We start from the raw sequence: 23,187 nt of genomic DNA on the forward strand, positions 1-23,187 counted from the left end.
CTGCTTCATAATTGCGTGCGAGCTGAAGCTTAGCACACACATGCACACACGTACACACATGCACACATGCACACGTGCCTGTGGCACAGGCAAAGCTCCTTAGTTCCTGTTGTGCTCATTCACGTGGGGGGGGGGGCAGGGGAGAGGGGGAAGGAGGGAGGAGGCAGCGAGCCAGGCTGGGTTAAGAGCCCCCTTGCTCCCCCACTGTACAGTGAAGACTTTGTGTCCCCACCTCCCCTTGGTGACATGGGGAGGAGCTACCGTGGGCCTGGGGAGCTGTGTCACTCCACGGTCCCCCTCAGGACGGAACCCAAGGCTACCGGTGTGTGTCCTCCTCCCAGCCGAAGCCGGGTTGACACAGGGGCTCCAGGGTTCTGTAGGTGACTGTAGTGTCCTATTGACTTGGCTCTCCTCATTGGGCTGGCTTTCAGGGTCCTTTCTTGGACAGGCTACTTTTCCCCAGCAGCTGGGAGAAAGTTCTTATGGTAGGAGCCACCTGGGCTGAGGCCACCCTAACACCCAGCACACCCAGAAGGCCTGGATCCAAGGAGCTGATCCCAGAGGTTGCAGGGACCAGAGCAGGATGCCACCCTTGGGTACCAGGAGCTCTGATTCTAGCTTGGCTCTTACCCCACTTGCAGTGTGATCTTGGGCAAGTCACTTTCCCTCTCTGTGCCTTGGGTTCCAGGTCAGTAAAACAAAGAAAACTGAGCTCAGAGGTCTCCAAGGGCCTTTCCAGTTCTTCTGTATTCAGATTCTAATTTGGTTTGTACTAATTAGGAATCGGAGACGATTTAAATTCAATACATGTGATCCTCAGTGAGTAAACAATTGGAGATGATTCCTTCCTTTATGACTTCTCAAAGACTCACTCGTGAGCGATGAGAACCCAAGAGAAAATCAATAGCTTTTATTTTTCAGAGAGAGAAATTGCAGATTCCTTGGGCTGCTGGGCATTGCAATTCATTCTTGTATTTTAAAATTTTATGTTTATGTTTATGGACTGCCATTAGGTAACATGGATTCGTCCTGAAGGTTGATTTTTTTCATTAACTTAACTCATTTTACTTATTAGTTCACATTTATAGCTTGGGTTTAATAAGCACACAGCGCAAAAGTCATAAAACAGCCCTCCGCTTTAGGAATATTTTAAAATCAAGACTCATCTCTGCATCAGCCCAGGTTTATTTGTTCATAACTTGCTTCTGCCGTGATTTGAGGCACAGGCACTGCCGGCTCCAGCCGGTCCTTTGACTTTGAGCCTGGGTGTCCTCACCGGAGAAAGGCACCACTAATTAATAAAAGCAATAAATGCTTGCATTTTAGAAAGCAAGTATCCAGCCATCGCTTACTGTGCTCAAAGTACTTCCCACGGTATCTGGTTGAGTCCTGCATCCCGATGACGTGGCTTTAAGTTTTTCACCTTATAGAGAAGGAAACAGGCTCAGAGAGGTCTTGCCCAGGGCCACACAGGTGGTGACAGAGGCAGACTCCGGGTGCAAAGCCGACATGTCTAGATGCATCTTCCCTCCCACACCTGTCTCCCTTCCCCCTAGCCTGCGAGTTTCGGGAGCTCTTCACCCTCTTCACCCTCCGCCCTACCTCCACGCTCCCTTTACCCTCCCACCACTCCTACCGAGCTCTGCCCCTCGTTCTCCCATCCTCTCACCATCTGTTCCCACCTGCCTGGGCTCCTTCCTGTTTTTCATCTACCTGAAGGATACCTCTGCTCTATGACCTTCAGTGGCTCCCCATTGTGTATGGGTCAAGTTCATCAGGCTTGGCCTGGCATTCAAAGACCTTACCCGTGCAACCCCTGCCTTCAAGCTTTCCTGCCTCATTTCCCCACTCTGCCCCAACAGGCAGCCTTGGCTCATGGTCCTGAATACCCGGCCCACTCTTGGGCGTCCCCCTGCCTTTGCTCACCCTGGGCCCTTTGCCCACAGCACCCTCCTCTCCTTTCCATCTATTTAAATCTGCCCCCTCTTCCAGGAAGCCTGCCCTGGGGCCCACATTGGGAGGGACTTCTCCTTCTTCTGAGCTCATAGCTATGTGATGAGCCCTCCTTAGTCAACTTGAACTTCATAGTTCAAGACGAGGGCATTGCTTTCGCCTCCCCATAACTGTGAACCTCTTTGAAGGTGTAGTCTGTGCATCACTTGCCTCCGGTTCCCCTAGAATCCCAGGTACACAGCAGGTATTCAGTAAATGCTCACCAAATACGTGAATGCTTGTGTTGCTTATGATCACCAGGAAGCAGAACTCCTGTGTCTTCTCTGTGGCTTCCAGGCCAGGCAGCGAAAACCTAGGGAAAGACCCCGCCCGGGTTCTATCACCTATCGGCAGCTCTGCCTCCCTCCCTTCCTGCAGGCTTCCCTCATCTCCCCAGATGTGTCACATCCCTTCTAGGTCAACCATGTCCCTCTTCTCTTCCATCACGACGTACCTGCCCTGGGCCCCGTGTACTCAGCTGCCTGCTGCGTCGATGGCCTTCTGGTTTCTGGCAAATGAAATTCAGATACTTTGTTAGTGGCAAATCTTGTTAAAGGAAGTGAGACCACAGGGGCTGTAGCCCACTCTGTATCTGAGCTCAAGATCCTCAGTGTTACACATGGGGAAACTGAGGCCTGGGAGAGGGGAACAGGGGACTTACCTAAAGGCATTGGCTGGGATCTCAGTCAAGGCTCCCTGGGGACTCTCTACCACTTCCTGGGTTAGTTGGCTACTCCGGTTAGAATCACAACCATATCGGTGGGCCCAGCACTTTACAGTTTGTATGCACTTGAACTTAGGAAGGTCGTGGGCTTTCATGGAGGCTCAGAGAGGCAGGCCACATGTCCCGATCACAGGGCCCGTGGCCAGTGGTAGGGTCAGGGCTGGAATGCAGGTCTGGCTTGGCCTCAGCTGGTACGATTGCTTGCCGGTTTCCCTATCTGCTGGCAACAGCCCATGTGTGTGTGTGTGTGTGTGTGTGTGTGTCTGTGTCTGTGTGTGCGTGTGCGCACGCATGCACACACGCACGCTGGGCTCCATCTGCACACCCTGTTCCCTAGCTGGGGCAGGCATTCAGAGGGACCATGGGAGATACCCAGGCAAAGAAGATGCAGACTTAGGACAGGATGTGCCACTCTCCCCGGCAGCAGGGGGCTCGGCCCCTGGTCATGTGGAAACCAGGGAAGGTGATACAAGCCAGCCTAGCTGGCGCACAGCCTGGAGAGCTTGACTTCCTGGGCTACTGCAGGATGGCCTGGGCCTCTGACTGCCCAGCCCCAGCCCCAGTGGCCCTGATGGCCTCTCGGCCACGTCCTGCCCATCTGGCATCTCCAGGCCTGGGCTCAGATCTGGAGCTTCCTTTGACAGTGACACACACACATTGACAACGTCCACACGTTCACACACTGAACTTCCTCTCCAGGCCACAACAGTGCTCACCCTCGAGTGCCACCATGAGCTCATCTGTGTGTATTTACAATATGCATGATCCTACATTTCTCTAGTTCACATTCTATTTTAAGCCATTCGGAAGGAGGGTGGCGTCCCATGGCAATCAAGAGCTTCTGCTCTTAAATATATATTTCTTTTAAAGATTTTATTCATCCATTCATGAAAGACACACACACACACACACAGAGAGAGAGAGAGAGAGAGGCAGAGACACAGGCAGAGGGAGACGCAGGCTCCATGTAGGGAGCCCGACGTGGGACTCGATCCTGGGTCTCCAGGATCATGCCCCGGGCAGAAGGCAGGCACTAAACCACTGAGCCACCTGGGCTGCCCAAGAGCTTCTGCTCTTAAGTCAACAATGGGTTCAAATCCAATCTGTGCTATGTAACGGTCGTGCATTTGCCAAGGTACTTAATTGCTCTGAGCCTCAGTTTCTCTTTAATAAAATAGGAATGATACTATAGGATTAAATGAGGAAATGCACATAAAGCACTGACCCCAGGACCTTTGCATCTTATCTCCCACTCCACCCTGACAGGCAGCCCTGGCTCAAGGTTCCCCACTTGGGTATCTCCATGCCCTTGTTCACCCTGCCCTGCTGCCCATAGCACCCTGCTCTCATCTCTGCACAAACATACACACATCTGTCCCCTCATCCAGGAAGCCTCAGTGTGCCTGCTGGGGTCATCAATGCCCCCATCGTCAGGAAGTTAGAGGAAGAGCAGCCTTGCATTGGTATCTCCACCTGTGAGTTAACTAGAGCCCGGGTTTTAGAGCTGACCACAAGAGATTGTAGGGGCCACCAGTGGGCCCAACACCCCCTTTCACAGATGGAAAAACTAAGGCCCAACAAACAAGAGGATGTGCCTGAGTGCTCAGAGGAAGTTAGTGTGACGTTGGGACTGGAACCCAGGACTCCGTCTGTAAATCTTGGGGTGGGAGCCGAGGGGTCTACTGTGACTGCCCTCTTCCTGGGAGTGAAGACTCCCCCCTGCCAAGGGTCTGTTAACTGAGTGGGTGGTCTGCTTCTTTTAGCACATTTGAAGGAGCGTGGGCTGGGGTGGAATGAAAGGTGGAGGCTAGGGGTCCCCCAGGTGAGTCTCCTCATCGAGCAGGTGTGGGGAAGAGGCTCAGAGAGGCTAACACAGCCATCATCCCGATGGGGGCTGAAGCAGGGACCGCAGGCCCCATGTGGAGGCCCCGGGTGGAGCCCCCCCCTTGCACCCCCCCCCCGCCCCCACCCCCCCCAGCCCCAGGAAGGGACGGCCTCACAGCATGCTGTTGAAGCAATCTCTGTTGCCCTCTCCTTCCTGCCACCATTTTCTTTCTTTATCTTACCTTTCTTGAAAAAGCTGAGAATGCCACCCCTCCCGGGGAATTCAGGGAATTCGCTCTCCCACGCCTGGCCCTCCCCAGTTCTCCTGAGAGCTGCTGCCATGGTGTGGGGTCCTTAGCACTCACCAGCTCCCCAAGTGCTGATGACACCTGCATTTTGCTGGCTGTTGAAATGTGGTCTGGGCTATGGGGGTCCGGTGGGCAGGTGGGGAGTTTGCAGTCCCAGTCCCCCAGGAGAGGAGGTATGCTGGGCTGGGAACCCGTGCTGGTCCATGAGAGGCAGAGAAGGGGGAGCAAGGTGGGGGCAGAGGGGATGAATGACCAGTGAAATTGAGAGATTTTTGTCTCAAGACTTGCCAAGGACACAGAGCAACTCCCAGTCCAGTGCTCCACCTCCCACTGCAGGCGCTCCCAGTATCCTCCTCTGCATCACATCCCTAACATTTAGTGAGCGAATGCTCTGCTGTGGGCTTCAGAGACGTAGGAAGGTCATTTTCATGCCTGCAATCCTCGAAGAGATGCTGTTATTATTATTCCCATTTTATAGACGAGGAGACTGATGCTCTGAGAGGACCCCTGACTTACCCACTGTCTACTTCTAGAAAAAGATTGCCCAAGCATGTGGGCCATGATCTACCTGCTTCCAAAGACCATGCTTCTGATCACTGCAGGCACTGCCTCTCACACCTTGTCTGGGTTTGAACACAGCTGGGAAATACTCTGCTCTAACCCACCTGACAGCATGCAGGAGACCCCTGCCGTGGGCCCGGGCTGCCCCAGGGGCTGCGAGTCCCACAAATACAATGAAGGGTGCATCGTTGGAGAGAACCCCCAGCCATGAGTCAGGAGAGACCCAGGGCTTAGGCCTCACTCTACCACCAGCTTGCTATGTCACTTTGGCCCGGTCACTGCCCCTCTCTGGACGTCAGTCTCCTCATCGGTAAACTGATGAAGCCATTGGTCTGGCTGGATGGAGCGTCCCAAGAATGCATTTTCACAGAAGGAAGGATCTTTCCTCCAATTCACTCCAACTCTCCTGGAGCTTCCACCCACTCACTCCAACATATACATTTGTGTTTTACATCAAAGCAAACCGTGAAACATTTGTCGAGCTTCCCCGCTCTGCAAAGGGCACTGTGCTAGACACGGTGGGTGTGATGCTTATGTATTTTTATTCAGGGCGTACACACGCGCGCGCACACACACACACACACACAGGCAGAAATGCATATTTTTGGGTCTCAGACTTGTTTCCAGGCAAGTTCAGCTGGGACCTGTTTCTTGACGCATGACCCCAGGTTCCTGCCGTCTTTGCCCTGTGACATGGCCCCCTCGGGGCCCCGAGAGCATCTGCGACAGAAAGAAGCCACCTGGGGCAGCATGAGCTGATGAGATCTCTCCCGACCAGGCAGTTATGGCTCATCTGCTTATCTCTGACAGGTGGGCATCTCCTGGACAGCCCGAGCTTGCAGCGGCCGGGACTTCTGACACTGTCATCAGAGCGACTTGACACCTTTGATTTTGGCGTCTAGAAACAGGCCCGATCCTTTTCCAGACCTCCCAACGCTGGCCACCTGGGTAAGGAAGTTCAGGCTCATTTGGCACGTGGTTATACGCTGTGTCTGTTGTCACTGCCACCAGCAGGGCACCCTGTCATTCTTTATCACAGCGTCTTCTTTTACACCCTTCATTAGCAGGAGAGCCCAGTGGTTCAGGCTCTCAAGTCCAGGAGACCTGGGTTCAAATCCTGAAACCACTAGTTACTAGCTGTGTGACCTTGGGCCGGTTCCTCAACCTTTCTGCGACTCAGCTTCCTCATCAACAGGGAAGCAATAGCACCCACCTTCTGGGTTTGTGGTGAAGATCAAATAAGGCAATGCCTGAAAAGGGCTTAGGACAGGATGGACACGTAGTAAGCTCGGAATTCAAGAAACATTAACCGTTGCTAATAGTATTGCGTATGGGACAATCCGTAATTCGTTCACTCTCGCGCTAACAGTCTGTCTCCTGCACTAGAAGGTGGAGTCCACGAGGGTGGGGGTTCATCTGCCTGGTTCTTAATTGAACTCTCAGATCCCAGTACAGGAGATCGGCCTCGATCTGTTGAATGAATCAAATGTGTGAAGATGCTGTGCCTATTTCACGCAGAACCCCCAGGACAGTCCTTGAAGGCTCTTGCATTAGTCCGAATGTGGGTTTGGTTGTGTGTGACCCCAAAACCCCAAATAATAGTTCCTTCAATGAGAGACAGGTGGATTTTTCTCTAAGTAAGATTCTGAGCTAGGAGGATTTTTCCACACAGGAATGTTAGGGTCCCGGCTTTCGCTGTCTTGCGGCTGCACCATCACTGGTCTTCATGATCCATGATGGCCCAGGACAGCCTCTCCATCATACTCAGCAAGAAGGAAGAAACCAGAAGAGGCGAGGGCGCTGCTTCCTTTAAGAGGGGGCTCCCATCACTTCCATCCCACTGGCCAGAATGCAGTCGTGCAGCACGCCTCGCTGCAAGGGAGGCTGGGAATTACAGTCATCGTTCTGGGTGGCTGTCTGCCCAACTGCAACTCTATTTCGAAGGAAGAAGGGGAAAATGGATGCTGGGGGACCCTCCACCTTGCCAGAGAAGATGATCCACCCGCTTAGTCGCCCTCGATCCCTGCTTCCTCCCTCTGGCAACCAGTGACTTTTTCACTGTCCCCATAATTTTGCCTTTTCCAGAATGTCATATAATTGGAATCATACAGTAGGTAATCTTTTCAGACCGGCTTCTTTCACTTAGCGGTGTGCATTTAAATTTTTTCCATGTCTTTTCCTGGCTTGATGGTTCATTTCTTTTTATTGCTGAGTAACATTCCATCGGCTGTACCACTGCTTATTTATCCATTCACTAGTTGAAGGATATCTTGGTTACTTCTGATTGATTTTAGCCGATCACGATGAAAGCTACTATACATTCATGTGCCAGTCTTTGTGTAGACAGAAGTTTGAGCCAGTTGGGTCAACACCTAGGAGCATGACTGCTGGATCATATGGCAAAGAATATATTTGGCTTCTTAAGAAATCGCCAAATTGGGGCACCTGGGTGGTTCAGTGGTTAAGCGTCTGCCTTCGGCTCAGGTTGTGATCCTGGGGTCCTGGGATCGAGTCCCACATCAAGCTCCCCAGAGGGAGCCTGCTTCTCCCTCTGCCTATATCTCTGCCTCTCTCTGTGTCTCTCATGAATAAATAAATAAAATCGTAAAAAAGAAAAAGAAAACGAAACCGGCAAACCGTCTTCCCAAGTGGCTACACGGCTTTCCATTCCCACCACCAGCGAATGAGAGTTCTTGTTGCTCCATGTTCTCATCAGCAGTCAGCGCTGTCAGTTTTGTGGATTTTAGTCCTTCTGTTGGGTATGTAGCAGCAGGATCCCCATGTTAGACTCAAGGATGATAACACTGGAAGGGACAGCTAGGCGAAGGTGTTTCAGCAGGTAAGAGATCCAGGAGTGTTCCCGGGCCTGTTTTTTTGTTTTTTTGTTTTTTTTTAATATTTTATGTATTTATTCATGAGATAAGCAGAGAGAGGGAGAAGCAGTTTCCCTGCGGGGAGACCGATGCAGGACTTGATCCCAGGGTTCTGGGATCACACCCTGAGCTGAAGGCAGATGCTCAATCACTGAGCCACCCCGGTGTATCTCCTGGGCCTGTTTGACATGCAAGCCCCGAACTGTCCTGCCACCCCTCGCAGCCTCTGCCCGTGGCAATCTCCCTGAGATGGACCAGAGCCCTGGGGTTGACTCTTCCTGCCCCAAAGTGAGGAGTGGCTGCTTTCCAGAGTCCTTATTGTTTAGTGTCTGTCTCCCTACCAGAGCCCAAGGTCAAGGAGGGAGAACAATGAGGGCTGGGGACCAAGCGAGTGGACCCGAGCCAACTTTAGATCCGCCGAAACACATCCCTCGGCGGGGCCAGACGGCCAGGAAGGCTGGACGCAGGCAAGTCCAGCCAGGCTGCTGGCCTGTGGCCAGTCCTTGAGTCTGACACCCACTCGTGCCCCACCCCAGGCTCAGCTGGGGAGGCTGGAGCTGCTGTCCAGCTCATCGAGAATCAGCCTGGGCCAGAAATGATGGCTGGCTGCCGGGGAGTCAAAGGGCAAAGGCCAGACGAGGTCAGATGCCACATCAGGTGGGAGCCAATTCTCAGCTCCACCCCAATTAAGCCAAGACAAGCAATTTATTCGCTTTTTATTGGTTTCCAATATATTGACAATTTGGGGCCTGTTTATTGGTGTGTTCAAAGCGGAGCTGAGTCCAAGGCTCAAATGACGCCTGTGTCTGTGCCCCTGCTTCCCTCCTTGCGGGTTTCCATTCTGGGGGATGCACGCCTCACAGCGTGGTGGGGCAGTGACCAAGGGCTCCAGACCCACATCTGCTCGTTTCCAAGCCTGTGGAAGGAGAGCTTCTTTTTCTCAGGAGCCCCAACCAAAGTTCCAGAGTTGCAGCTTATTGGCTACTTTCCAGCCACGTGACCATCTCTGACCCATTTCTGAAACCAGGAGGAGAGAATGTGCTGATTGGCCTGGCGGGGTGGGGGTTGAGGGCTGGGTGGCCGTGGGACAGTACCTGCTGTGGGTGGAGGGGAGAATTGGCCTGAGGCTGGAAGTGGGTGGGAACCCCAAAGGGAAAACCCAGATGCTATCTTCAGAAAGAGGAAGGAATGCCAGGCAGATGGAACAACAGGTGACCCTGTTGGTGCCGTGGCAGGGGTGGGGGACACGGGGCAAATGGGAATGCCATATGTCCCAAAATAGTCCTCCCTGTAGTTATAGCACCAGGGTGGCCTTTCTGCAACAGGTATAGCTCTGGTTTTGTGGATCTGCTATCTGAAACCTGATTTATGTACACACACTCGCATGCATGCACATACACGTATTGCACACACAAGGTGATGCTTCACTTTCCAAAAGGATCGCCTCTGAAATTCTGTCCATATGGAGTCCCTGTGCTCCCTAGGAGCCCCCCCACTATTTCAGGCACCCCCATAGCTGGCTGCCTTGGGTTCCCCTCCACTCACTGGGAGGATCTTTTCCTTCCTCCCCTGACTCCCTTGTGGCTGGGGAAAGTTTCCTGAGCCGCTTTAGGGGGTATTTGCCCTAAACGGACTCCCAGAAGACCCGGACCCATGAAGGCCTCCTTCCCAGAAGAGCAACTGCCGCCTTCCCCTCAGCTGCTGCCGCTCCACTCCGAGGCATCTCAGAGGGAAGGGGGAGGAGAAGGAGGCAGTCTCTGACCCAGCAGGAACCCCATCTCTGGGGAGCCCCGGGGGCCTCTGTGGGGTTCCAGGGTCTGTGAGAGCAGGCCAGCCTCTCGACTGTAGCCGCCATCCACCGTGGCAGCTCTGTTATGCATTTAGGGTGTGGTGTATGATTTCACTTGAAAAAAGATTGTTCTGCAGGAAAAAGATAGAAAACCACAGCCTATGATGCTGCCTCCTAGGCCACTGTGGCCAGCTTCTTTTTATGTTCTGTCCTTTGCTTGATTTTGGTCAACCACAAAACTCCTTGCCCTTTGCCAGTCTCTCGCTCTCGCTCTTCCACTCTCTCTCTCTGTTTGTGTGTCTCTTGCCTGTGGATTCTGCAGCTCTGACTCACCACGTAGGCCAGCTCAGCGTTCAGCACCAGCCTGCCTTATATGGTGCTCAGCGTGGCTGGATCACCGAGTGGTAATTCATTTCTTCAGCCAGTGGCTGGTGTGTTCTTACCATGTGCCAGGCGATGTTTCGTGTGCTGGGGACCGAGAGTGAGCAGGGCGCGAAGGTCCCTGCCCTCTCCTCTGGAAGATGTCCTGAGGACCGGACCTCTGGGTGTCTTGCCCCCACCCCTTGTCCAGTGTCTCATTCAGCACTGAGCCACAGGAGAACTTGGTGAATGTCTGTGGGCTGACTAGTTTCCACACTATTTTTTTTTTAAAAGATTTATTTATTTATGATAGACATAGAGACAGAGAGAGGCAGAGACACAGGAGGAGGGAGAAGCAGGCCCATGCCTGGAGCCTGACGTGGGACTCGATCCCGGGACTCCAGGATCACGCCCTGGGCCAAAGGCAGACGCTAAACCGCTGAGCCACCCAGGGATCCCAGTTTCCACACTATTTTTCAAAGCCCCCACTTACGACCGATGCTGCGGAGATACTAGAACAGCTTGGTCCTCAGCCTCTCGGACTCAGAGTGTGTGATGTAACTTGCGACAGGTCCTGGAGAGGGAGGGGAGGCCATGGTTAGAGACCCGGTCTGGGGCTGCACCTGAGTAAACAGAAAGAATTGGCCAGCCTTCAGCCCCGCTGTACCCCACTTACTTGAAACACCTCAGAGATCAGCCACCATCCCCCAGGGGGCTCCCGGCCTGTCATAAGGAGGGAGACATGAAAGCAAATCCCTAACATACAAGGTAGAGAGTAAGAGGGTTCGGAGCAGAATTAGAACGGGAGGCTTGAGGGTTCCAGGGTCAGATCAAGAGGTCACTTCTGGGTGGTGACGGTGATGGAAAGTCAGGCAATGTGGCCTATTCCAGCTGGGCTTTGAAAACTGGGGCAGGACAGGGGACTGGCTCAGATGCTGGGAAGGGCATCCCGGGAAGAAGAGATAGTGAGAGCCGAAGCCTGGCAGGTGGGACCCTGGGGTTTGGAAGACTGTGCCAGGCAGGAAATGAGATGGATGCGGACAGCTTCTTCCCTGCGCGGGCCTGTGGCCATCCTCAGTCTGCCCTCAACCACAGCCTGGGTTTGGAGTCGAATGACTCTTCCATTTTCCTCCTTTTCCCTCCAACCTCAGGAAAGAGAGTTGGTGGGGGGGGGCTTGAGAGAGGGGTTGCTGAACAGGGACCGAGAGTAATGAACCCCCCCCCCCACCATCTCCGAGGTTCTTCTTGAACGGAGAAAAGGTGTTCGCCGGCACCTTCGCAAGTCATGCAGAGCCCGGGCTGGAAGTTGGAAGCCTTGGGCTCTTGTCCCAGGCCTCCTACTCATGTCCTCAGCCCCCCTGTCTCGTACTTGGTTGGTTTGAAAATAGGGGGTAGGCCCCTTCCAGCCTCAGCCCTCTTCTCCCAAGTCAGATGTGGGTGCAGATCCCAGCTCTGACCCTCCGAGCCTGGGGGTTCTCATCTATAAATTGGGGATAATGATACTACACATCTCACAGGCCTGATGTGGGGATTTCATGGGATAATTAAGAAAAGAGCTTATCAGTGAGCCCACCAGAGGGTCAGTCCTTAGCGATAGCACTTGTGCTATTGGTGTTCTTATTTATATTTTCAGTTTTTAGGATTCTGTGGGAGGATTCCCCAATTGAGTCCTCAATGTTTAGGTGCCTAGAGGGCAGCTTAAGTCCACGTCCCCCAAAATACAGTGACCAAGTCATACCCCTCCCATCTCCAAATAGGGGTAGAGCTGCCTTCTTCAAAATCACATTTCTTCACTCAGTCATCAAATATTGACTGAACACCTGCTGTGCACCCAGGGCCTCTGAGAGTTGAACAGGACACCCAAGCTCCCTGCTCTCGGAGGCTCAGGCTGCACTTTGGGGCAGCATCTGTCTTCCCGCTGGCCTCATTAACATCATTGGCCACAGGACCTCTGGCCAAGCATGAGTGTGTGCTCAGGTGTGCAGGCTGGAGCCTGGGAGGAATCCCACCCCCGTCCCCCAGGCTCCTAGAGCTTTCATAAGCCCCCTTTCCATCTCGGTGCTAAGGCCCGGGTGAAAGTCCCGAGAACCCACCACAGTTAACTGGCCTGGCACCGCACCCTGGCCAGAGAGATGGTTTGGATTGCCAAGGCCTGCTTCAGCGTTAGGCTAAGTACCTTGGAGGAGAAGAAGAGCTTGCCACGGGGCGTGGATTGCAGGGTTGCATTCCATTCACACTCCCCCTCAAAACAAGTTGGGATCCCAAATTGCAAAGGGTTTTGGAAATTTCCGGATTGGAAAGGCACCTAGGGGCCCAGTCTGCCCTGTGCTCACCTTGTCCTCTCTCCTGGTGGCTGCGGGCCTCTTGCCCTCACTGGCTGCCAGCATCCAGCATGGAGCCGGACACGCGTGGGGCCTTCAGCAGGAGGCTGGCGAATGGATGGACAGATGGACAGACTACAGTGGACTCCCCGTCGGACATGCTTTCCTAGCCTCAGTCCAAGTTTCCAGGTGGCCGGAGACGCCAGGCTCTGGCTTTGTTTGCCTGTAACAATTTGATTTTGGCTCCGGGGCAGCATCCTGGGGTTCAAGTGGTGGAGCAGACCCCGAACAAATGGGTTTTGAGCTTGACGTTTTCACGTAGCAGTTGCAGGAGGCGGTGTGGTGCGTGGCCCTGACCTAAGGTGGGAGCTTGCCTGCTGCCAGATGCACCTGCCTTCAGAGCCCACTCCGGGCTGGGTGACCTTGGGCATGTTACTTAGTCTCTCTCAAATTCAGTTTTCTCATCTGGAAAATGATAGCACCAGTAACATCCAACACACAGCGCCGTGATGAGCTTAGATGAAATAATGAGTGTAAAAACACGGAGCAGAGCTCTGGGCACGTGGTGAGTATACCAGAAGGATGATGGTGGTGTATTTAATGACTCCTTACGCTATTTGTGCTATTTGTTGCATAAACTTCTCTCTTCCAAATAGATTTTTGCAGATTGCTTTGCATTTTTAAGACAAAAATTATTTTTTAAAAGTGATTGTTCCGGAAGTAATATGGGGTCCTTAAATATTCAAATGACCCAGAAGAATTTAAATTAGAAAGCAAATGTCCCCCTCCTCTGCCAGCTGGCTCCTTCTCTTTCCTAGCAACATTCTCTTAGAGTGTGCAACCGCCACATCTGGAACTTTTTTCCCCTTTTTTTTTCTCCCCAAGAGCTGGAGACAGGTGTGTAGTCAGGTGTGGGATGGTGGCCAGGTGGCTGTTGTGTTGAATTGCCATCCAGGCTAGAAGTCCAGGCCTCAGTGGTTCCACTGGAGCAGGGGGAAGGGAAGGGATGGGAGGAGGGGGACCAGCCCGGGTCCTCAGGGCAGCCTGGCATCCCCGTTGTAGTTTGCTCTGAGTCTTAATGGTCTTCGGTGCCCTGGGTCCTGGAGTCCTGGCAGGTGGCCTAGGACGTGTCACATTCAGGCCAGATTTGGGGGGACAGGTTCACAGAGAGCATATCCGGCCGCACGTCTAGGCTCCCTCCTCTGCCAGGGAGCTCCAGGCTCAGTCCCTCCCGAGCTCCCACATTCCTGCAGGACATTCACTCTCTCCTGTGACCTCCTGGGAGTCTGCACTTCCACGCCTGTGCCCTCTGGTGCCACATGGCTTCCCTCACCAGGCAAAGCCCTGGGCCTTGCATAGGCCAGTACATCATCGGTGCTACATGGACTTGCAGCAGGTTTGAATTTTACCAACACTGAGGTGCAAGATGTGCCACCTGCCTTTACTTCTTCAGCTCAGACCTCTGCCACCAAGCCCCTCTGCCCATTTGCAGGACGTCCCATCCCAGGTGTATTGGGGAGAGAAGATTCTCACCCCCGAGGATGCTGCAGGAGTCTTGGTGGCTCTCTGTGGCCCAGAACATTAGTGGGAGGCTGTTGGGGTCCAGTGAGGGCGAGCAGGCAGTGAGCTTTTCCATGCCACCTGGGCCCAATGTGATGTTTGGGTGGAACTCTGTGAGTTTGGGTGCATAGACTCCCAGCCTCTCCCAGGCATCTCAAGGCGGCTCTGTGGAAGTCCCATCACCCCTTGGGAAGGTTGTTCCAGGATCAGGGCACTTGATCCTGGATCCCCCCCAAATCCACTCTTTGTTGATCTCCAGAAGCACTCAACAACCCTCTCCCTGGGCCCCCTGCCTCTGCCTGTACCCCACCCATGCTCATACACACCCCTCCACCTCCAGGGGCTCCAACCTATGCCCTCTGAGAAGTTTCCAGGGCCTGGAGGGTGGGCTATCTTCCTAGGCCCAGCAACCTCTGTGTCTGGCCTTAGAAGCCAGCAGCCCCCACGACATGGGAGCCAAAGACTTGGCACCATCTTGGGAGCAGGGAGAGAGAGCTCCTGCAGCACAGTGAGCAAATCAGGAAAGTCAACCCAGGGCAACAGGCAGGTGGCAGGCGGCCTAACACCCTGATGCAGCGGGGCGCAGAAGGGTGACAGTGCTCAGGCCGGGGAAGGGGGGTGGCCAGGGAAGGCGTGGATTATGAATGACTTACTTAGAGGTAGACAAAGAAATCTGTGTGTGACGTGGTGGAGGGGAGCGGATTCCTGGCAGAGGGATCAGCACATGCAAAGTCCCTGGGGCATGATAGAGCAGAAGCGTTCAGGACCTACAAGAGGTAGTGCCCGGGTAGAGCGGAGGAGGGTGTGCGGGAGAGGAGGGCTAGTCAATGGGCTTCTTGTGCTCTGAGCTGGGTTCCCCACCCCCCGGGTGCTGGAGAAACAGGAAAAGGTTTATGCAGGAGGGGAGGAGGGAAGATCTGCACCCTGGGAAAATGGGTGGTTGAGATAAAGGGTCTCTGGACCACAGCAGGTGTCAGGCTGTCTTCTGGAGGGTAGGGCTGAGCCTGTGGTGGATGGGGAGCAGGAGGCAGGGTGGGGCTGGGATACCCTGGGTCTTGGAGGAGCCCTGCCCTGTTGCCAGAACATTCCCCACGCCTGCTGAGTGCTGAAGCCCAGGTGGCCCTCGCTCTCTATCTCTTAGTACCTCCAGAACGCCCTGTAACTGCCTGGCACTGTAATTAGTTTGGGGGTTCATGCCTTCCACCCCCGGAGTCTCCATGTATGTCTCTGAGGGAGAGGAGACTACATAGAGCACGGTCTGCACGTCTAGCTTCCAGACCTGGAGGGGTGGCACCGAGAAACGCAAGAGGAGCCCAGACCCCCTCTGAGGGTAGAGCCGGGTGGAGGCTGGGAGCGGCCGAGAGGGGCCCAGGTCCCCGGAGCCCCCAGCCCCTCCTCCTTCTCTCCCTCCTCCCCCTCCTCCTTCTCCTCTTCCTCAGAGGCCTAGCCTCCTTCAGAGGCCCCAGCCTCCCTCACTGCCTTCCTAGGGCCAGGCAGGCACATGAAAGGGAGCAGAGGGCCTCTCCCAGGCCTGGGGCTCTTGTTCGGGAAGGGGCCTCTGATGAGCTCATCCTGTGGTGAGTCCGGGGCTGAGGGGAGGGAACTTGCTAACTGCAGCCAGGATCCTGAGTCCCTGGGGAGGCTGGAACTGGAGAGAGGGAAGGGCCCTGTGCGCCCCAGGGTGGGGCAGGTAGGCAACAGGCCTCCCGCCGGAGGGCCAGTCGGGGGCCCCATGTGACTGGCTTGGCTGCGCTTGGGGCTGGCAACCCCTGCCTCCCCTGCACCCACTTCTGGGGTAGCTCGGGCGCGGGGGCGTGCACTGGGAGCCCCGCAAGGCCTGCTCTGGCCTCCTGTGGGTATCCAAGCATCACGTTAGGTGAGCGCTCAGAGGACTTGCAGTTCCAGTGGAGGCGGTGCCAGCCAGGCCCCCTCCTTCAGGATGGCTCGGGCCTTTCTGCTTTATTCTGAGTCCAGGTTTAACCCTCGAACGAAATGAACCGCCAGGCTTTGTGGCCTCACCAACTAACTGGCCTGGGAGGGGTTTCGAGGTCATCTGTTGTGACCCCTTGAGAAGTGTTCATTGAACTTCCGCTTACATACTGCTGGCAACGGAGAGCTCACTACCAGTCAGGACAGCAGCGTTCAGATGGCCTTGAAAGTTGTTTTCCTTGCTTTGCCCGGGAGCAACCATGAGCGAGTCGGATCTCTCCTCAGTGCTCTGACCCTGAGCACAGACAGGTCTTCTCTGCTCATCTGCAGGCCCTCGGGTGTCACATCCCCAGGACAAACGTCAACCCTGACCTGGCAGGTAGCTGTGCTCGGCACATGATTGGTCCCATCCTCGCCTCCCTCAAGTGGGCCTACCAGAGCCTTAGAGGTGAGGCCAGGCTGAGCCTTGCACTTTCATCCTGACTCAGGGACCCCCAAACTATAAGGCGCCCAGAGCCAGCGTCTGGCCCCGATCTCCCGAAGCTCCTGGGAGGCGTGTCTCTAGCAGGCCTCCTTCCTCACGCTGCCTCCTTCTGTCTGCAGGACCTGCCTGCTCACATCACTGGGGCTTCACCCAGTGTGCTGGGGAAATTCAAGTAGATGTCAGACGCCCCTAGAGCAGGGTGTGCTTGGGGTCAGGGTGAGTCTGCTGTAATTCCTCTTATGGGGCAAAAAATAACCAGAAAGCGCCGACGTGAACCTGCAGGTGGAGAAGGAGCCGAGAAACTGGGGGTGACCTCAGGCGTCGGCCTGCCACTGCCATGCTTCCGCCAGGGTGTGGGCATCACCCCCAAGCATGCGTCGGCCCCTCTCGACTTCATTGCTGGCATTGCTGTCTGGGGGCTTTTTAATAGCTTTACAGCCATATAATTTACATACTACGAAATGTGCTCCTTTTCAAGGTACGATTCAATGGTTTGTCATCAACTTGAGAAGTAGTGTAACCATTGCTACAATATAACCTGGGGATATTTCCGTCACCCCTGAAAGAAACTTGGTACCCCCCTGCCATCGGTTCCAATCCCTGCCCCCAGCCCCAGACAATCACCAGTCTCCTCTCTGCCTCTGTAGATTTTGCCGTTTCTGGACATTTCGTGTTGACAGAAGCACGTACCATGGGGGACCGGGGTGGGGGGTGTGCTTTTTACATTATGGGAGAGGTGCAAGGAGACGGCGCCCACCTTCCCACGGCCGGCCAGGCCCACGTTCTCAGTGTGTTTTCTTCGAGTTGGGAGGTCTCATAGAAACATTGAGCGTGATCTTCATTTTAGTCCAAGAAGGAAATCTTCTGTACCCAGCCCTGCTCTAGGGGCGTCTGACATCTACTTGGATTCCCCCAGCGTCAGCCAGCTCACTCCCCCCCGGGGCTGAAGGAACGTGCACGTCCTGATCATGTGGTAAGCGCCAGGCTTACCTGACGTCATTTGATCTTAGGTTCCAACCTCCGAGAGGGAATCGTTTTATAGCTGACAAAATTGTAGTTCAGAGGGGTTGAGGCATGTACCCAAAGTCACACAGGTAGGAAGTGGGGGAAGCCAGGATTTCAACCCCTGGTCTCTCTGATTTCAAATCCATCTTTTAACAGCTCTACCACATTTCCAGTCCTCCCAGGAGATGGGGGATACTGCTCTTTGTATCAAGGCAAACTCTCTAGTCCTATAACTTGTACCCATTGTGTCTGGTTTTGCCAGCAAGGCCCGCACAGACCACTAACCTGGACGTCGGTCCTTCAGACTTCTCTCTGACCCTGCTAGCACTTTCCAGCAGATAGCCGAGGGGGGGGACGATGTGAGACTGAGGTTGGGCAGGGGCCAGTGTGACCCAGGCTGGCTCCCGGGACCATTCGAGAGTCCCTAACCCTCAACAGCAGAGTCTGCTGCTGCTCCCCATCCAGTGGCCCTCTCTTAGAGAAACTGAGGGGGACACGGGGAGGGTCAGGGCCTCTGGTCTGAACGACTTCTGCTCACACTTCAGAGGAAGAGGCAGGAGGGAAACAGACATGGCATAAACTATAAGACAAGGATGGGGTCTGGTTGCCCATGACCCATATTATTTTTCTAGCCAAGTGGGACTCAACATGAAGCAGGAGGCCACGATTCATTTCCCCGAACCCCACTGTAGCTAGATCTGCCCTGGGGCCAGGGTAGCAGGCCCGTGCAGAAGGGGAATGTGCCCCAGCCTGCCTTCTCCCCCATGAACGCCCCCAAACCAGCATGGGCTTGGAAAGCTGGACGGCTCAGCCCGGAGCCAGCCTCTCTGATACCACTGCCAAATACCAGACCACTTCTCCGGCTTTGCCAGAGATCTGGTGATCCCCAGAAGAGCTGCAAGCCTACAATTAGGAAAGCAGCAAAGGGCTTAACTTTCTCTGGGCTGTGGGCTTTTCGGTGGGAAAGATAAGCTTGGTCTGGATTAAGCTGGAGGGTAAAATAATACTTACTCTCCAATAATACTCTGGCTAGGAGCAATCCGGGCCCTGCGATTTCCATGGGTGGGAACTGCCGGAGGGTCTGCACCCTCCTACCAGGTCCCCAGGAAGCCTCGCCTGCCCGTGGATCTCACCAGGGCCAGTTCACCGCAGTGCTTGCCCTCATTATGGAAGAAAATGAGAAAAGCTATCATGTTCAATGTGTTATTATCAGTAGAGTGATTAGCCTGTGCAATTATCTCATCCAACTCATCTAACTTGGGAGTCGGGCTTATAAGCCTCACATAGGTCCAGGCTAAAGTCCTAGGTCAATCACTTCAAGCTCTTGACCTTGAGAAAGTGGGGACATTTTACCTGCAAAATGGGAGTGATGATGGGTGTGCCTGAATGTGATGGGGTCGTGAAGGGAGCCATGGCGTCTATAAAACACCTGCCCGGTGCCCAGCCCCCAGTAGGGCTTAATACATGGTAGGCCGCCTTATGAAATATTAGTAAGGCTGGTAATAAGGCTCGGGTATGTGGAACCACAGCTATTCAGGGGCAAAGCGGAGATTCAGACCCAGGGCCACGTGGCTGTGTAAGCCCAGGCCTCCCTCCAGGGAGGGGCCAGGGAGGGAGCAGGCTGGGCAAGGAGGCCGGGCTGGCCCTCCAGGGGTGGCAAAGGCAGACTTGAGCTCCAGAGAGGGAGGAAGGGCCCCAAGTGCTTCCTGTCCCCACTCCCCTTTGTAGAACAACAACCAGGCCATTCTCCTTCTTCATCCCATGCCTCACTGATTTGAGCCCCTGGAGGCAGAGAGAGCATCCTGGCTCGGTCCTGAGGAGAACAAAGATGGAGGTCAAGGCTGCCCCCTGACAGGGCAGGCGCCGGCTCCAGGGAGGTCAAGAGGCGTATTGCCAAACTCCCCCCAACCCCTGGACGCTGCAGACAAAAGCGCTTCTGGATTCTAGTGTAGCCTTCACCACCCGTGACCTAGCTGTGGGGCCGGGCCAGGCCCCCGCCCCTCTCTGGGCCTCGTTTTCTCATCTTCCAAAGTGAGGAACTAAACAGAAGGAAGCACTGCCTGGGCTGGAGAAATCCGGGAGGGCTTCACAGCTGAGGAGATGTCAGGCTGGGCATCGAAGGGCGGAAAGAAGTTTTCTAGGCGGACCCCACACCTGGAGGCGGGTGGAGGGGGGGAGGTATTCCAGGCCCAGGTGAGAGGCCCGGCTGCTTCCGAGCCTGGGGTGTGAAGGGCCCTTTCACAGTGATTTGTGAATGAATGGTCATGAATAATCCATGTCCCTTATGAGAAAAAAAGAATAGAAGTCACCTGAGTATCTAGAATAAAAGAAACAGCAGCAGGAATCCGTTACTATTTCATACCATTTCAGCCGTTTTTTAATACGATTAAGAAAATACCCTTTAAGCTCCTGACTATGGAGAATCTCAGATCCTGGGCAGACAGGAAGGAACAAAGGACTGTCTTCTGGAGGCAGAGCCAGGCCCCAGGCGCTAGACAGACAGACAGCGCTTCCCTGGGGGGTGACGCTGGCAGATCTGCTCCCGGGGGGGGGGGGGGGGGGGGGGGGGGGGGGGGGCCAGGGCGGAGGGGGGCAGACAGGGGACCGCGCTGGGGGTGCCTGCTTCCCCCCAAGGTCCTGACAAGGCCTGCGGCAGGGGGCCGGGTAGAGGGGGGGCCGGGGGAGGGTCTCCGTATGCCTGAGGCCCTGTGGGAAGTCCCTGCCCCGTTGCTTCTGGAAGTGCCCCCCCATCAGCTGGCACAAGGGGCCATCCCACCACCAAGCAGCAGAGGGGTCCCCGGAATGGCTTCGCTGTGGTTTCCCAAGCCGTCTGGCTGCAGGGTCCTGCGGGCTGGGGAGGGGGCCTGAGGACGTAGGGAGTCACTGCTGTGATCTTGCCAGCTCTTCTCCACCGCCTTTAATGTCTGGTTCATCATCTTAATGGATGGGGGGCGGGGGGGGGGGGTTGCTAAGAGGGTGGGCGGCGGGGACCTTGGGCCTGAGCCAGCAGCAGCGGGTCAACCTGGCATGGAGTGGCCCGTCTTCTCCTTGGCTTCCAGACCCGAAGCTCACCTGGGGGTCTCTTCCTGGGATACGTCCATGTGCTCCTTGGGCTCCCGCCTCAGTTTCCCCAGCCCACTCCCAATCCCCTGCACTGAGCTTTCCACTACGAGGGCGCCCCCACTTCTGTTACGCTGCCTCCTGGGCAGTCTGGACATCAGCGAGCCCTGGGGGGATCCCAGTGCCTGGAGGGAGGAGGAGGCCAGGGATGGGGGGTCGGGCATCGTTGGCACCGTCATCACCGAGCCTGTGAAAACAGGATGGGGGTGTTCCATTTCCTTGGCGGCCCCTGTGAAGTCTGTTCACAGTAATTACGAAGTTATAGGGAATTCCCAGGTCTCCTAATTAGTGTTAATAGGGGCTGGGCGAGCCATTCATGGGAAAAGAGATGTCTTTGTTTGCGTTCTCAAAATTAGACCCTCCGCCTCCTGCCTGCAGGTGTGACATAGCTGTGTTCTCTGCACCCCCCTTCACAGCCCTATGGCCCTGCACACCATTGCACACCCCCGCTGGCCGTCATATGCACTGTGTGCACACGTGCACTCATCCATGCACACGCGTACACGCTCAAACACGTGCATGCACACGTGTACCCATATAAACCCACACACAGCAGCACAACCAACTTCAAGTCTCTGGATGCTGGATCAAGACGTCACTTTGGTCATTTTGCAAAACCACACGGCCTTTCGGCCACACTCCCAGCCCTCCTTGGCGATATACCATATGAGAAGCTTCCTTCCCCTGCGCTGCACCCCGACCCCAGAGACCCTGGTGCGCCAGCCTCCCCAAATTAGACTATATTAACAAAGCATGACGTGTTCCAATTAGCGTGGCGGGTGAACCTGGCTGGCTGAGCCGGGTAATAACGCTCCCCTCTTCCCGCTAACAGGCCGAGGCCCATTTCCCCAGGAGGAATGAGCCAAGCCGGGCTCCCCTCTGTCTCTGTTGGAATAATGAGATCCGGCGTCTCGACCCAGGCCTGTGGAAGGCTCCCTGCCATCTGGGTCTGTGGCCACCCTGGAGGGGGTTTCCTTTGGACCAAGCAGGAGGGAGGGAATGAAGCTAGCGTCTATTGTGTGCTATTGGCTGTAGAGCCTGTGCTGGGGTCTTCTACCTCGGATAAAGCTTTTTTAATTGGGTTGTGGGAACCCACGGGGCCTGGGCACTCCTCCCCAAGCCAGGGGGCACCCAGACTCTCAGGGTGAGCCCTGTATGTCCTAATAGAACATGAGTGCTCCTCGAAGATTTGGAAAACAATACCTTATTTTTATATTAAAACAGCTGTGGATATATTTTTTTTTAATTTTTATTTATTTATTTATGACAGTCACAGAGAGAGAGGCAGAGACACAGGCAGAGGGAGAAGCAGGCTCCATGCACTGGGAGCCCAACGTGGGATTCGATCCTGGGTCTCCAGGATCGCGCCCTGGGCCAAAGGCAGGCGCCAAACCGCTGCGCCACCCAGGGATCCCATGTGGATATATTTTGAAATAAAATGCCATATATGTATGTGTGATCTGATATATATATATAAATCATGAAGCTGTGAGGTCAACAGATTCACAAGCCATTTTCCTCCCTCATGTCCTTCCTCGGCTGGGTCCCCAGATTTCTAGGTGTGTGGAGGTAACAAGATTTCTTCTGCAGCCACTGCAGGAACTGGGCAGTAAGAGCTTGTAAGGTTCCAAGCCATGGCGTGATGCTGTGTCATTGGACAAGCCCCTACACCATTCTGCTCCTCTTATCTCCAAATGGCACTATGGCAGTGGTAATAACACGTCCCCAGGGCCAGGGTCACAGTATGCAATCTGGGCTTTTGCAGGGGGCAGGGAGGGGATGGTCTGTCCTACACTTAGAATGGCCCCACACTTGGCTTAATGCTCTGCTGTTGCCATCTTGACATTTTTTTTAAAGATTTTACTTATTTATTCATAAGAGACACACAGAGAGAGGCAGAGACAAAGGCAGAGGGAGAAGCAGGCTCCCTTCAAGGAGCCTGATGTGGGACTTGATCCCAAGACCCTGGGATCACAACCTGAACGGAAGGCAGACGCTCAACTGCTGAGCCACCCAGGCGTCCCGCCGTCCTGAAATTCTTAACTTTTGAATAAGAGATCCCTCATTTTTACTGGGTCCCACAAATTATACCTGGTCCTGCATCTTTTGCCAGATTTTTCACAAGAGTTAAATCAAACATTTGTGAAATGAGGCCCTCACACAAGATTCATTCCTTCTGCCCTTCCTTCTTCCCTTCCTTCCCCAAACACCCCCTGAGCTCTCAGCCTGTGGCAGGCACTGTAGCGGATGCTGGGATTCAGCAACGAACCAGGCAGAGGCACTGCCCTCCTGCATTCAAAGGAAGGGGAAAGAAAATAAATAACAGGGACAACAAAA

General features: G+C 54.6%; 1 protein-coding gene and 1 long non-coding RNA gene across 4 annotated transcripts in view; one reads left to right on the forward strand and one right to left on the reverse strand.

The window, feature by feature from the left end:
• Positions 1-23,187, forward strand: part of TSPAN18 (tetraspanin 18) — a 186,911-nt gene that overhangs the window by 120,563 nt on the left and 43,161 nt on the right. For 2 of the 3 annotated variants that reach the window (XM_077862982.1, XM_077862981.1), the window contains exon 3: positions 6,220-6,357. The exons of the other annotated variant lie outside the window; for it this stretch is intronic. The gene's annotated coding sequence lies outside the window, so the exon portion shown is untranslated. The remainder of the gene's footprint in view (positions 1-6,219; positions 6,358-23,187) is intronic. 3 annotated transcript variants of the gene reach the window in all.
• Positions 943-5,040, reverse strand: LOC144293220 (uncharacterized). Its single transcript, XR_013360642.1, has 4 exons — positions 4,783-5,040; positions 2,447-2,500; positions 2,217-2,305; positions 943-1,423 (listed from the first exon to the last, which is right to left on the reverse strand). It is a non-coding gene; the product is annotated as an uncharacterized LOC144293220 (long non-coding RNA).

Source organism: Canis aureus, chromosome 21 (genome assembly GCF_053574225.1).
Source record: "Canis aureus isolate CA01 chromosome 21, VMU_Caureus_v.1.0, whole genome shotgun sequence".
Lineage (NCBI taxonomy): Eukaryota > Metazoa > Chordata > Mammalia > Carnivora > Canidae > Canis > Canis aureus.